This window comes from Xenopus laevis, chromosome 4L (genome assembly GCF_017654675.1).
Source record: "Xenopus laevis strain J_2021 chromosome 4L, Xenopus_laevis_v10.1, whole genome shotgun sequence".
NCBI lineage: Eukaryota > Metazoa > Chordata > Amphibia > Anura > Pipidae > Xenopus > Xenopus laevis.
The window spans coordinates 35908835-35924851 of NC_054377.1; the positions used below are offsets into that span (position 1 = coordinate 35908835).

Below are 16017 nucleotides of genomic sequence, written 5' to 3' on the forward strand. Positions count from 1 at the left end.
CATGTGAGGTGGAGTAAACTTGGAGCCCAGTCTATAGCGGGAATACAAGGTGGACCATGCTACGGGACCCAGTCGCTCCCGACCGGGCCCTGTCACAGTCCAACATTGCCCCCACTGTCACTGACTGCGGGCTATGATCTGGGGACCGCACGCAAAGGCAATGTGACCTGGCTTCTACGTGCTTGCTGATACTCCTGCCATGTGAGGTGGAGTATATTAGGGGCCCAGTCTCAAGTGGGGCTACAGTGCAGAACGGACCGTGTTGCACGACCCAGTCGCTCCCGACCGGGCCCTGCCACAGTCCAGCCATGCCCCCACTGTCACCGGCTGCGGGCTATGTTATGGATCTATATAGGATGACGGCTTGAGTTTGTAAGCCGAAACGTTGAAATAAATCTACCAGCTTTTTTTCACTTATCAAGACCTATGTGTGCGGAAGTATATATATATATATATATACAGTGGTGTGAAAAACTAGTAATATATAGTAATATATATACAGTGTGAAAAACTAGTTTTTCACACCACTGTATATATATATATACAGTGGTGTGAAAAACTATTTGCCCCCTTCCTGATTTCTTATTCTTTTGCATGTTTGTCACACTTAAATGTTTCTGCTCATCAAAAACCGTTAACTATTAGTCAAAGATAACATAATTGAACACAAAATGCAGTTTTTAAATGAAGGTTTACGTTATTAAGGGAGAAAAAAAACTCCAAATCTACATGGGCCTGTGTGAAAAAGTGATTGCCCCCCATGTTAAAAAATAACTTAACTGTGGTTTATCACACCTGAGTTCAATTTCAAAGGTTATAAAGCCATTTCTAAAGCTTTGGGACTCCAGCGAACCACAGTGAGAGCCATTATCCACAAATGGCAAAAACATGGAACAGTGGTGAACCTTCCCAGGAGTGACCGGCCGACCAAAATTACCCCAAGAGCGCAGAGACAACTCATCCGAGAGGCCACAAAAGACCCCAGGACAACATCTAAAGAACTGCAGGCCTCACTTGCCTCAATTAAGGTCAGTGTTCACGACTCCACCATAAGAAAGAGACTGGGCAAAAACGGCCTGCATGGCAAACCACTTTTAAGCAAAAAGAACATTAAGGCTCGTCTCAATTTTGCTAAAAAACATCTCAATGATTGCCAAGACTTTTGGGAAAATACCTTGTGGACCGACGAGACAAAAGTTGAACTTTTTGGAAGGTGCGCGTCCCGTTTCATCTGGCATAAAAGTAACACAGCATTTCAGAAAAAGAACATCATACCAACAGTAAAATATGGTGGTGGTAGTGTGATGGTCTGGGGTTGTTTTGCTGCTTCAGGACCTGGAAGACTTGCTGTGATAGATGGAACCATGAATTCTACCGTCTACCAAAAAATCCTGAAGGAGAATGTCCAGCCATCTGTTCGTCAACTCAAGCTGAAGCGATCTTGGGTGCTGCAGCAGGACAATGACCCAAAACACACCAGCAAATCCACCTCTGAATAGCTGAAGAAAAACAAAATGAAGACTTTGGAGTGGCCTAGTCAAAGTCCTGACCTGAATCCTATTGAGATGTTGTGGCATGACCTTAAAAAGGCGGTTCATGCTAGAAAACCCTCAAATAAAGCTGAATTACAACAATTCTGCAAAGATGAGTGGGCCAAAATTCCTCCAGAGCGCTGTAAAAGACTCGTTGCAAGTTATTGCAAACGCTTGATTGCAGTTATTGCTGCTAAGGGTGGCCCAACCAGTTATTAGGTTAAGGGGGCAATTACTTTTTCACACAGGTTTGGATTTCCTTTCTCCCTAAATAATAAAAACCCTCATTTAAAAACTGCATTTTGTGTTTACTTGTGTTATCTTTGACTAATAGTTAAATGTGTTTGATGATCAGAAACATTTTGTGTGACAAACATGCAAAAGAATAAGAAATCAGGAAGGGGGCAAATAGTTTTTCACACCACTGTATGTGTATATATATATATATATATATATATATATATATATATATATATATATATATATATATATATATATATATATAATGTGCGTGTGTATAAGCAAAAGACCAGCAAACATTTATGTGTGGGCTGCTTTTTTTTTTGCCAGGGCTGCTTTTTACTCCCAGTCCGGCCCTGGGTTTGATACTGGGCATACAATTAATGAATATGAAGCCTTATTACCTTATGCACGAGTGCCCATGCATGTGTCATTTACAAACTTCAGTTGGCGGTTGTTGGTTTCAGTAAATTTAAAATTACGTGGATCCTCTTGCTTTTAAAAAAATTGTGTGTTTATTCCAGGAGTTTCAGCAAGACAATAAATTCCACACCATACACAAATCTGTGTGTGTTTATTCCATGAGGTTCAGCATGACCCCAAATTGCACACCATATACAATGTTTAATGTAGGTGTGTAACCCAATAACCTCAGGTGCAAATGATCATTATGATCCCTACACATATATACAGTAAGGCAGCACGGCCCTCTAGTGTCCTTTCAAAAATTGACCGTGTATAACAAATCCAAATAAAATCCATATGATACATCTGGCACACGTGATTCCACATCAGTGAACAAACATTCTACAAAACTTTGCAATTCATGTATATAAGAAAGTGGAAACAAGTTATCTATTACCTTAGGACATTGTCTAAACGTGGCCATACACGGGCCGATAAAAGCTGCCGACAGACCGAGTCGGCAGCTTATTGGCCCGTGTATGGGGGCCCCCGACGGGCTTCCCCGATCGAGATCTGGCCGAAAGTCGGGCAGATCTCGATCGGATGGGACTAAAAATCCCGTCACATCGCGGCCGCATCTGTTCGTTGATGTGGTCCCGCGATCCGACCGCCCGTTTGCGTTTGATAGGATCCGATCGTTGGGCCCTAGGGCCCACGATCGGATCAGCCCGATATTGCCCACCTCAAGGTGGGCATATCGGAGGGAGATCCGCTCGTTTGGCGACATTGCCAAACGAGCGGATCTCTCCATGTATGGCCACCTTAACTTTCTAACAGATCAAAATACTCAAAATACCCTCTGAGGCAAATTGGAGAGGCATCAAGCAAGGTTTTTTGCCTTCCTCTGGATCAACTAGCAGTTAGGCAGGTTAAAATAGAGTTCAAAGGTTGAACTTGATGGATGTGTGTCTTTTTTCAACCTAATTTACTATGTTACTATGTATTTACTATGTTACTATGTATTATAACCCTCTGACATGGTCACTTGCCCTAAAATTTCCCACTATGGCTGACGCATGTACAGTATCCCTTAAACTCAATCCCAATCCCTATGACGGGTGGGTAAAATTGATGATACTATTAAAATTCTGGAAGGACATACATGAGAAGGTACCATAATGTGGGGTGCCTAAGAACCACTTCTTAAGGACTTTGGTTGCAGGAAAGATGGCTACTCCTTAAGAGGGATATAAATGAGCTGGAGAGAGTGCAGAGACGTGCAACTAAATTGGTTAGAGGGACGGAAGACTTAAATTATGAGGGTAGACTGTCAAGGGTGGGGTTGTTTTCCTCTGGAAAAAGGCGCTTGCGAGGGGACATGATTACACTTTACAAGTACATTAGAGGACATTATAGACAAATATCAGGGGACCTTTTTACCCATAAAGTGGATCACCGTACCAGATGCCACCCCTTTAGACTAGAAGAAAAGAACTTTAATTTGAAGCAACGTAGGGGGTTCTTCACAGTCAGGACAGTGAGGTTGTGGAATGCACTGCCGGGTGATGTTGTGATGGCTGATTCAGTTAATGCCTTTAAGAATGGCTTGGATGATTTTTTGGACAGACATAATATCAAAGGCTATTGTGATACTAAGCTCTATAGTTAGTATGGGTATATAGAATTTAATTAAAAGTAGGGAGGGGTGTGTGTATGGATGCTGGGTTTTCATTTGGAGGGGTTGAATTTGATGGACTTTGTCTTTTTTCAACCCAATTTAACTATGTAACTATGTAACTATGTATGGCCACCTTAAAGTGCACTGTCAGGACCATTTATCTGGCCCCTTGCTTTGTTAACCTGTAGTATATCCCTGCAAAGGAAAAGCACTATCTGAACCATAGGGTCAATTTCTGGAAATAAGGGTCAAAGTAACAGTAAGCTAGGTTGAAAAAAAGACACAGGTCCATCAAAATCAATCTTTAAAGTCTATATATAACCTGCCTAGTTGACTAGTTGACCCAGAGGAATTTGCCTCACAGGGGGGAAAATTCCTTCCGGACTCCAATGTGGCAATTAGACCCATTGACGTAACAACAGCGCGCCAGCCCCCCCCCCCCCCACACACACACTCGCGAGCTTGCTCGCTGAGGCACGGTCACTTTAAAGAAAAAGAAAGTGGCCGTGAGGGAGACTTCAACACTATAGAGGAAACAGACCCTGTGGTCTGGGCCTCCTTCTTGTTTGCTCTATAGTTACACCAGTGATCGGACCAGTCACTGCATCAACTTGTACTATGAGCTATCTTTCATAATCCTAAATTCCCTCATTTGCTAAAAGGCCATCCAACTACTTCTTGAAGAGATACTGATACCAGAAATTAAACTAGTTTTTACATCTATCATAATATTGCCTTTGAAAGCTACTTATAACTTTGCCATAACGTATTTGCACAATGCTTTTACATTACCTGTCTGATGCCCCATGTTCTTGTCATATTTGTACCGCAGTTGTCCATTAGCATTGGAAACTTTAACTGACAGGTTGAGATGGGACAGTCGGGTTGGCAGAACAGTCAAGTTTAGGAACTTCAACTAATGCTTACTTACAAAAACAAACCTCTCTGCAACATGACCTATAGGTAACTTTTAATATACTTTCATATTTTAAAAAGTAGTTGTTAGTATCACTTTAAAACGATATAATGTATCAGCCAGTATGATTCAGGGAGAGAATTCCACATCTTCACAGCTCTCACTGTAAAAAAAATACTTTCTGATCGTAACCTCCTTTATTCTAATCGGAATGACCTTGTATTAGCTGGAATGACCTACTGGTAAATAAGACATTAGAGAGATCCCATTGTATATTTAAACATAGTTATCATATCACCCCTTAAGCGTCTCTTCTCCAGCGCGAACAACCCCAACTTGGCCAGTCTTTCCTGATAGCTGAGATTTTCCATACCTTTACCAGCTTAGTTGCCCTCCTCTGGATCTTCTCTAATTCAATAATATCATATTTGAGGGCTGGAGACCATAACTGTATGGCATATTCTAGATGGGGCCTTACCAGTGGACAGTGGAAGAATAACCCCCTCCTCCCACAAATCTATGCCTCTTTTAATACAGCTCAATACCTTATTTGCCCTTGAAGCTATTGACTGGCATTGCTTGCTAAAGCCAAATTTACTATAAAGGACTCATAGGTCCTTTTCCATTTTATATTTGCCAAGTGCAGTCCCGTTAAAGGTATACATGGCTTGCATATGTTTACATCCCAGGTGCGTGATTTACATTTATCAACGTTGAATCTCATCTGCCAATCAACTGCCCAGTTTAGCCATTTGTCAAGTTCCTGTTGCAAGAATGCCACATCTTAGATGGAATTAATTGGGCTGCATAGTTTTGTGTCATCTGCAAACACTGATACATTACTTGCAATACATTGTAACTTCGTAAGTAACATAATAAGTTAGGTTGAAAAAAGACACATCAACCTTTGAACTCTATTTTAACCTGATTAACTGCTAGTTGATCCAAACAAGACAAAAAATCCCATCTGAAGTCTCTGCAATTTGCCTCAGAGGGGTAAAAAATTCCTTCCTGACTCCAAAATGGCAATCGGACTAGTCCCTGGATCAACTTGTACTATGAGCTTCCATAACACTGTATTCCCTCACTTGCTGTAACGACCATGTTATCGGGAACCTTGTTCGGTGACTGTACCTTGCAGACGCACAGGTAACATAGTAAATAAGGTTGAAAAAAGACACACATCCATTAAGTTCAATCTTTTAGTTTTTTAATCTGCCTAACTGCTAGTTGATCCAGAGGAAGGCAAAAAAAAAACCCATCTGAAGCCTCTCCAATTTGCCTCAGAGGGGGAAAAAATTCCTTCCTGACTCCAAAATGGCAATCGGACTAGTCCCTGGATCAACTTGTACTACGAGCTATCTCCCATAACCCTGTATTCCCTCACTTTCTAGAAAGCAATCCAACCCCTTCTGAAAGCTATCTAATGTATCAGCCTGTACAGCTGATTTACTTAGCTGCCCAGATTTCCAGTTTGTCAAGATCATGTTGCAAGAATGCCACATCCTGGATGGAATTAATTGGGCTGGATAGTGTCATCTGCAAACACTGATACATTACTTACAACACCCTCACCTTAGTCATTAATAAAAAAGTTAAATAAAAGTGGACCCAATATCGAGCCCTGAGGGACCCCACTAAGAACCTTACTCCAAGTAGAGAATGTACCATTAACAACTACCCTCTGTACCCGATCCTGAAGCCGATGTGCAAACAACTTCATTAAGCCCAACAGATCATAGTTTAGAAAGCAGTTGTTTGTGGGGCACGGTATCAAAGGCTTTGGCAAAATCCAAATAGATCACATCTACTGCGAGGGGCAGTGGCAAATGTCCAGCATCTTACTTACCTCATCATAAAAAGCAATCAAATTTGTCTGACATGACCTATCCTTCATAAAGCCATGCTGATTGCTGCTCATAATGCCATTCACTAGGACAAAATTTTAAATGTGATCCCTTAACAAGCCTTCAAATAATTTGCCCACCACAGATGTCAAACTTCTCCAATCCATATGCACCATACCAGATGAAAGCGAGTCTGAGAAAATCAGAAATAGGGGCTGGTCTAAAACTGAACTAAGCTCTCTTAGAACCCGGGGTTGTATGCCATCAGGCCCTGGAGCCTTGTTTACATTATTTTTTATTAAAGTTTTATGAATCATATCCTGAGTCAGCCACTGACTACATTGAGCTGAGCCATTAGTGCAGATATAAAGTGAGCCTGGGAACTCAGACTCCTCTATTGTATACACCGAAGAAAAGAACTGATTTAGCACATTTGCCTTTTCTGTATCTGTTACAACCATACTGGTACCATTATTTAATGGAGCAACAATCTCAACCTGCATCTTTTTACTATTAATATATTAAAAAAACTTTTTAGGGTTAGTTTTCACATCCACCGCAATTAACGCTTCATTTCCTTTCTTTGCCTTCCGGATTGCTAATTTACAACATTTAATACAGTGTTTATATTCATTAAATGCAGTTTCTATCCCAACAGATTTGCATTTGCCAGATTTGCCACATAGGATGATTCTTAGAGCTTCTACATTTACTCCTTAAGGGAATATATTGAGAACAGATTTAATATCATTTTAAATGACAACCATTTCTGTTCTGTGGTTTGTTTTTTTTGGGTTTTTTTTCAAAACTTTTTTATTGGTTTACCACATTACATCCATGTACATTATGAAGTAACCATTTTTCTGTTCTGTGTTTTTAGCTGAAAACTTAATTTCCCAATCAATACTCTGTAGGGCAGCCCTCAAGGCACTAAAATTAGCTTTTCCAAAATTCATAGTTTTTGTTGCCCCAGTATATATTTGTTTTTTGCACCAGACATTAAATGATATAACATTATGGTCACTATTACCCAGGGGTTCAATGACTTGCACATTTGCTACAAGTTCTGGGTCATTTGAGATCACTAGATATAGCATTTTTTCTGGTTGGCTCCTCAACAACCTGTGCCATAAAATTGTCATGCAACAAGTTTATAAACTTGTTCCCATTAACTGATCTGGCAGTACTGTTGCTCCAGTCAATATCTGGGTAATTAAAATCCCCCATTATCATTACTTTACCTAAACTAGCAGCCTTTTCTATTTGCATCAGGAGCTTAGCCTCCTCCTTGTCACTTACATAGGGGGTCTATATGCCTACAAATAATTCGATGGACTCTTTATAATTGGTGAAGAACTCCACCCATAAGACTTCTGCCCCCTCATTTTCTAACATAACTTCCTCCTTTATATAAGCTTTTAAATACTGCTTAACAAGCAGACATACCCCTCCTCCTTTTCTATTGCCTCTGTCCCTCCAAAACAAAGTATAGCCACTGATATTAACCGCCCAGTCATTCTGCCATGTTTTGGCCACACCAATCACATCATATTTTCCTTCCAGCACCAGCAACTCCAGCTCTCCAATTTTACCTGTCAGACTCCTTGCATTTGCAAACATACTGTACATTTAAAACTGCTACCATATTGAACAATACCCTCCCCTAAATCATTAACGTGCATGTTAAATAAATGTGGCCCCAATACCAAGCATCTTACTTACCTCATCATAAAAAACAGTCAAATTTGTCTGACATGAACTGTCCTTCACAAAGTCATGCTGATTGCTGCTTATAATGCCATTCACCAGGACAAATTTTTGAATGTGATCCCTTAGCAAGCCATCAAATAATTTGCCCATCACAGATGTTAAACTTACTGGCCTATAATTGCCAGGCTGACATTGTAATCCCTTTTTAAATATAGAAATTACATCAGTCTGAGAAAATCAGAAATAGGGACCAGTATAAAAATGAACTAAGCTCTCTTAGAACCATGGGTGTATTCCATCTGGCCTTGGTGCCTTGTTCACATTAATCTTTATTTAAGCTTTATCAATCGTATCCTGTGTCAGCCACTGAATAAACTGAGCTGAGCCAACAGTGCAACTATAAAGTGAGTCTGGGAACTCTGCCTCCTCTATTATATACACTGAAGAAAAGAACTGATTTAGCACATTTGCCTTTTCTGTATCTGTTACAACCATACTGGTACCGATATTTAAGGGAGTAACACTCTCAACCTGCATTCTTTTGCTGTTAATATACTTTTTGTGGTTAGTCTTAGCCTCTGTTGCAATTTGATCCTTATTTTGCATCTTTGCCTTCTGAATCGCTGTTTTACAACATTAACTATGTTGATATTTGTTAAATACAGCTTCTGTCCCCACAGACATTTTAATGCATTTCTATGTACTTCTTTACTTCTATATTAAGCCACATAGGTTGGATCTAGGTGCTTCTACATTTACTTATTAAGGAAATAAATTGAGAACAGCAATGATTTAATATAAATAAATGACAACCATTGCTGTTCTGTGTTTTTAGCAGAAACCATAATGCCCCAACCTATTTTCTGAAGTGCAGCCCTTAAGGCACAAAATTTAGCTTTTGTGAATAGTTTTTGTTGCCCCAGTATATATTTGTTTTTTGCACCAGATATAAAATGAGATCACATTATGTTCACTATTACCCATGGGTTCAATTACCAGGTAATTTGCTATACATTCTGGACCATTAGCTATCACTAGATCCAGTATAACATTTTTGCTGTTTGGCTCCTTAATAACCTGTGCCATAAAATTGTCATGCAACAAGTTTATAAGCGTGTTACCATTAACTGTCCTGGCAGAACTTTTGCTCCAGCTAATATCTGGGTAATTAAAATCCCCCATTATCATTACTGTCTGCCTTTCTATTTGCCTCAGGAGCTTAGCCTCCTTCTCTTCACCTACATTAGGGGGTATATAGCATAACCCTACAATTAATTTGCTGGACGTTTTACAATCAGTAAAGAGCTCCACACATAAGGATTCAGCTCCCTCATTTTCTAACATAACCTTCTCCTTTATATTAGCTTTTAAATTCAGCCTAACAAACAGCCATACCCTCCTCCTTTTCTATTGCTTCTGTCCCTCTGAAACAAAGTGTAGCCCACTGATATTAACTGCCAGTCATGCGACTCATTCAACCACATTTCAGCAACACCAACAACATCATATTTCCCCTCAAGTGCCAGCAAATCCAACTCTCCCATTTTACCAATCACAATCCTTGCATTTGAAAACATACACCATGCAACCATGTTTCAACAACACCAACTACATCATATTTCCCCTCCAGCACCACCACCTGGAGCTCTCCTATTTTACCAGTCAGACTACTTGCATATGTAAATACTGTATACATTTAATACTTCTACCAGTGTGAGAATTTTGTAAATACAACATGTAGTCCTCCTTGTCTTACAGTACCCCCAACCAAGTATCCTAACCCATTTTCCCATACTATGCCCACTACCTCATCTAAGTTGTCTTTCATGGAATCCCATACTGCACCCCCCCCTCCTAGTTTAAAATAAAAGAGCCTGTAGCTGATTAGGAAATCAGCCTAATTCTCCAAAAATTGGAAAATCTCCTCCCTATACCAATCTTGCAGACATGATGCTTCATTTTTATATTTGACAGTGCTGAGTCCAACTGACATTGCTCAGGAAAAATAAGCTGCAATGACATACCTATTTTCAGAAAATTGTAATAGCACAACAAACTTCCTGTGCAGTATTAATGATGTCAACCTTTCAAACTCTGTTTTCTTTTTATACAATAAAACAGTTTGGAAAAAAAGACCACTCTCGGAAATTTATAGACTACTAATAGCTGAAATGGTTTATGAAACACTTACTTACCTGAAATATTTGGAAAAAGAACTTGAAATCTCTATACCCCAAGAATACTGGCTGAAGATTTTTAGGATGCTCCACAAATCCTCTAGGGCATCTAGAATTAAAGAAATGAGTTATAAATTAGCCATTAGGTGGTACTATACACCATCAAAACAACGTAAGATTTAACTAAGCTGTACTAATCAATGTTGGAGATGTAAAAGAGAAGCAAAGTCTTTCTTCATATATGGCCCTTTGGCCAAGAGCACCAGAAGCTTCCCATTTTTGTCACCTTCATCAAACCAATTAACTTTACTGTAGAGCTCTGTCTGTGAAAATTTCTCTGTATACAAGAGATGTGATGCTAGGCTATTGCCAATTCTTGTTTATCAGTTTCAGTGGGATTTTCAATCAGATACTATTCTAAAATTGCTAAATTAGACCTGGCTGCAACCAATGAAGTGTATAATCCCCTGGTGTGGAATTTGCCTAACTCCCAGATTATATCCTGACCCAATGTGAGCAAGAGGCCCCTAGTAACTTGTGGTGTGGTTATTACTAGTGAAGCGTGGTTAAGCAGACCCAAGTCATAAAGTAAACCCTATCAGCCAGACTAGGCGTGTCCGCTTTAGCTAACGTAAAATCTATTCTAGATAAGGCTGGTGTGGTTAAAGTATAACATAAGTACTATTTTTGCAGTGGGAACCTCCATCTCCATATATCTGTGATGTTAGTATCCTCATACCAGTTATCAAGCAGCAGGCGAAGACTGTCCATTAAAGGGTCAGGTACCATATTTTGCCCACACAATTGGAAGGTTTTCCAATGTAGCAGCTTTCTGTATGATCTTGTTAAAGGAAAACTATACCCCCAAAATGAATACTTAAGCAACAGATAGTTTATATCAAATTGAATGACATATTAAAGAATCTTACCAAACTGGAATATATATTTACATAAATATTGCCCTTTTACATCTCTTGCCTTGAACCACCATTTCGTGACTCTATCTGTGCTGCCTCAGAGATCACCTGACCAGAAATACTACAACACTAACTGTAACAGGAAGAAGTGTTGAAGCAAAAGGCAGAATTCTGTCTGTTAATTGGCTCATGTGACCTTACATGTGGTTTGTATGTGTACACAGTGAATCTTACAATCCCAGGGGGCGGCCCTTATTTTTTAAAATGGCAATTTTCTATTTATGATTACCCAATGGCACATACTACTAAAAAAGTATATTATTATGATAATGGTTCATTTACATGAAGCAGGGTTTTACACATGAGCTGTTTTACTCAGTATCTTTTAATAGAGACCTACATTGTTTGGGGGTATAGTTTTCCTTTAAGGATTTGCATGCTAGCTGGGGGGAGGTAGACATGAATAAATATACAAGTGAACCCATCAATTTGGCCTTTACGCATTCCTGATCAGGTTTGCGACCCCTCTTGAGTGCATGGAATACTCAGCATGGTAAACTGATGCAATCCAAGGTTTCTAAAGGCCCCTCACCCATTGGACTACTACATGGTTTTTCTGAAGCATGGTCCTGATCTTTTAATCCTATCATTGAGCCCCTGAGTATTCCATGACAGTGTATAATTTTTTTTGTGACATCACACCAATTCAAAAGTATGTGTAACCATATGGAGTAAACTATCCAAGGACCACCACCCATGATGAATCTTTTGAAGCATAGTGTGTAGTGCAGGGCCGTGGGCCTCAGGTCCCGGGGTAGCTCCACCCAAGCATCTTTGCAACATAGTACAGAATAAATTCAGCTTGATCTTTATGGATCATAATATATAATATTAGCCTATAATATTTAGAGGTAACCCATCTAGCCTGGGTGATTTGGTAAGTTTGAGCCCAATGATTGCCTCTAATATTTCTTCTATATTGGCTATACATTGGCTTAGATATAGTCTCTTTTTTGGGTCTAAGGGAGATATTTTATGAGAGAGGCTCATTGGCAGGATTGTCTGTCAAAGCTATTTCTCTTGACCTAATCTGGATAAAATGAGATTGGATAAACCTGTGGGCTACTTAAAATGATACTGACACTAAACATTTTATTTTCAAAGTATTAATCTACATTTAAAGTTACCTATAGATCATGTTGATCAAGTAACAATTACTTACAAAAGCAGAACTATCAGTGAAAAATGAAGTTCCTAAACCTGACTGTTTTGCCAACCTGACTGTCCCTTCTCAGCCTGTCAGTTAGAGTTTCTAATGCTAGCAGACTCCTGCTGCACAAATATGGCAGCCCCCTCATAGAGGAACATGGGGGGGGGATAAGAAAGGTAATGTAAACGCATCTGGCAAACACTTTTATGGCAAAATTATAAATCGTATGCAAAGACAATATTATGATATTAAGGAGTCAGTATCTCTTTAACCTGTGGGATAGCAATCATCAGCAAGTTAAGTTCTGACCTAAGTTTTTCTATAGCTTGTCTAAGAGTGGATTGGGACAACATTCTTTCCTTATTAGCTTTACATTTACCGAAGCTTCAAAAGACTGATGTATGCCTTGTGAGCCACCCTCAATATTTTAATATTTTCAATATTTTTAAATATCTGAAGTCTTGTTTAGGTGAAAAAAGGACTGTATTTCTGCTTCTACTTGTTTAACAATATTGGTGTTAGATAGGAGTGTGTCATCTAGCTTCCAGGATTAATTTTGAAGTCTGGGAGCTATATTATATAGCTGAAGTTTGACAATTGAATGGTCAGAACAGGGAATTACATGAATTGAGGCCTTATCTATGACAAGTGATCAATGAAAAGTTGTCATGTCTAATCTAGAATAAGATTTATGTGGTGCGGAGAAGAAAGAGAAATCTCTTTTAATGGGTGGTATTCCACTCATGCATCAACCAATGAAAAGTTTTGTAATAAAAATGAAAAACTGTAAAAATCCATCCAGCAAAACATTTAGATACAATTTAGATAACATTTTTTGATGTTCATTCAGCCTTTAAGGAATTGTTGGGTAAATAGAAAGACTGTGCAAAATTAAAAAAAAAAATCATTCCGATATAGTTAGTCAAAAATATAATCTATAATGGCTGGAGTGTCTAGATGTCTAAAATAACAGAACAAACCACTTTTTCCTGCTTTGCAGCTCTCTTGGTTTCCACCGATTGGTTACCAGGCAGTAACCAATCAGTGACTTGAGGGGGGCCACATGGGTCACAACTGTTTGCTTTTGAATCTGAGCTGAATGCTGAGGATCAATTGCAAACTCAATCAACAGTTCTGTCCCATGTGGCCCCCCTTCAAGTTGCTGACTAACTCAGAGTTAGAGAGTTAAAAAGCAGGAAGTTGTATTTTGTTCTGTTATGTTAAACATCTGCTCACTCCAGCCTTTATAGATTACATTTTTGGTTAACTACCTATATTATATTTTTTATTGTATTTTGCACAGCCTATCTATTTACCCAGTTTTTACACTGAACTGTTACTTTAAACCACAGCTAAGGTTAATATTGTATCTTGAGTCCTGTTAATATATTTCTCTTTCTTATCAACTATCACTATTAAAAATATTGGCGCAGAATTATTTGAAAAAATGTGTCTCCTGCATTGATATGCATTGAGTGGTATTGTCAAAAGGCCTTAGAATGTTTGAGTGGGTATTTGACACTTTTACATTATGAGAAGTGATGGGCGAATTTATTCGCCAGGCGCGAATTCGCGGCGAATTTGCGCGGTTCGCCGCCAGCAAATAAATTCGCGAAACGCCCGCGAAGATTCGTGGAAAAAATTCGCCGGCGTCAAAAATATTTTTCCGAAAAAAACGGACGCCGGTGTCAAAAACAGGCGCCGGTGTCAAAAACGGGCGCCGGCGTCGAAAAAATGGGCGCCAGCATCAAAAACGAGACGCCGGCGCGGTTCGCAAATTTTTCGCCGTTACGCGAAATTCGCAAATTTTTCGGCGAAGCGAAACAGCGCAAATTCGCCCATCACTAATTATGAGTTACATAGTTGGGGTTGAAAAAAACAAAGTCCAACAAGTTCAACCCCTCCAAATGAAAAACCAGCATCCATACACACACCCCTCTCAGATAAATTATATATACCCATATCTATACTAACTATAGTAATTTAGTATCACTATAGCCTTTGATATTATGTCTATCCAAGGCATTAAAGGAGAAGGGAAGCTAGTTAAGCAGTTTATTGCCAATAGATTAGCCACAATAGTGCAAGCTATAACACTATATTTATTCTGCAGAATGCTTTACCATACTTGAGTAAACAACACTTGAATGTTCTCTGTTTGTTTAGGATAGCAGCTGCCATATTGGCTTGGAGTGACATCACTTCCTGCCTGAGTCTCTCTCTGCTCACTCATAGCTCTGGGCTCAGAGTGAAAACAGGATGTCTAATACAGAAGCCCATGTATACACAATAGAAGGAAAGAAATGCTGTGTTTCTTTTGACAGAGGACTCAGAGCAGCATTACTTTACTTTACTTTTACTTTACTGGTGTGTTTAGACTTTTCTCATAAAGCTTACTTAATTTTAGCCTTTTCTTCTCCTTTAAGGAAACCTTTCTGGTGTTAGAAGCTCAGAGTAAATGCCCTCTCCGCCATACCCTACATCCAGCCTTGACAGTAATTATAGTGAATGACATATAGTCCATGAAGCTAGAGGTATTCAAGACACATAAATAGGAATTTGGGACTTGACTAAATCAAGTTCACTGCTATTGACCACAGCTATCAAAGAGAAATGTCACATTTCCCAGGGGGAACTGTTCCACTTGGCACAAATTCACCACTATGTGACCACCCTCCTGAAAGAGACAGATAAAACAGTTCCATCTCTAACCCAACTTGAATATATATGTATTTCAAGGCCATTAGGCCCAAAAAAATGTATATATATTATATAGGGACCTGAGGTCAGTGGTCCCTATTATATACAGCTGAAATAAATTAAAGACTGGCACAGGGAGTTGGACTACCCACAAACAGAGGAAGAATGTGAGGATATTTTACAGCAACCAACTAGATGTTCTATTAATGCCCTCATTCAAAAAACCTAATTTAAGTTATTAGGATGATATATGGTTCCGGTGAAAATAGCCAAATAGTTACGAGGTCTTTCTCCTAACTGTCTTAGAGGATGCAATGGGACATACTATATCTAATGGGCTTGCCCCACCCTGAAACGTTTATGGATACGAACTTAAACAAAGATAGAAATATCTTCGCCATTCCTTTGAAAAAGTGCCCCTATTTAGTGCCCTTTTAAATAAGCCAATAGATGTTTTTTCCAATTCACAACTTATACTGATTACCACAATTTTTAGCACTACTAAATATATTACTGCTAAATCATGGCGCACTCCCACCCTAGACTTTAACATGGTGAAAGTTAAGGTAGATAATATAATGGTGATGGAGAAACTAACTTTCATACTTAAAGACAAACATAAAGGGGGAAATTCACTAACGGGCGAAGTGACTAACGTTAGTGAAAATTCACCAGCGTGACGTCA

General features: G+C 39.2%; 1 protein-coding gene across 1 annotated transcript in view; it reads left to right on the forward strand.

Moving 5' to 3' along the window:
- The window catches only part of LOC108713984 (dipeptidase 2), a 440550-nt gene that overhangs the window by 47414 nt on the left and 377119 nt on the right, over positions 1–16017 (forward strand). The window lies entirely within an intron of this gene.